The following is a 389-nucleotide window of genomic DNA, read 5'->3' as shown; positions in this document are numbered from 1 at the left end:
TTAATTCCGAATTTCGCAAAGCCAAAGGAACGTAAAATCGAGGAGGGGGGGAGGGGGGGAAATGCAGGCCAAGGACAAGGCTTCATTAGGAATCGAACATCCTTCTGATGACTCACCCGCAAAGCCTTTGTCGTTAATGGCATTTTTTTTTTTGCCCTCTTTTTCTCTGGAATTTCTCTCTTCTCTATTCTGAAGTACTTCTTTATCACCTAATGAAGTCAAGAACCTAAAATAAAAAACGTTTCTTTGTGATGGGCGGCTGCCAAAGCTACAGGCACACTCTCGCTCTTTGAGCCGGAGGGCGGAGCGGGTATGTTGGCGACCTGGCGATGGCGATGTTGTGCAAGCATGCTGGTTGGGGAAGGCGATCATGCGCGCTGATTAGCCTC

The 389-nt window shown here is 48.3% G+C and overlaps 1 protein-coding gene across 1 annotated transcript in view; it reads left to right on the top strand.

Moving 5' to 3' along the window:
• The window catches only part of LOC119584971 (microtubule-associated protein futsch-like), a gene marked incomplete at its 5' end in the record, with an annotated part of 346,977 nt that overhangs the window by 168,964 nt on the left and 177,624 nt on the right, over positions 1–389 (top strand).

This window comes from Penaeus monodon, chromosome 19 (genome assembly GCF_015228065.2).
Source record: "Penaeus monodon isolate SGIC_2016 chromosome 19, NSTDA_Pmon_1, whole genome shotgun sequence".
NCBI classification, from domain to species: Eukaryota; Metazoa; Arthropoda; class Malacostraca; order Decapoda; family Penaeidae; genus Penaeus; species Penaeus monodon.
This window is presented reverse-complemented; position numbering and strand designations above follow the sequence as displayed.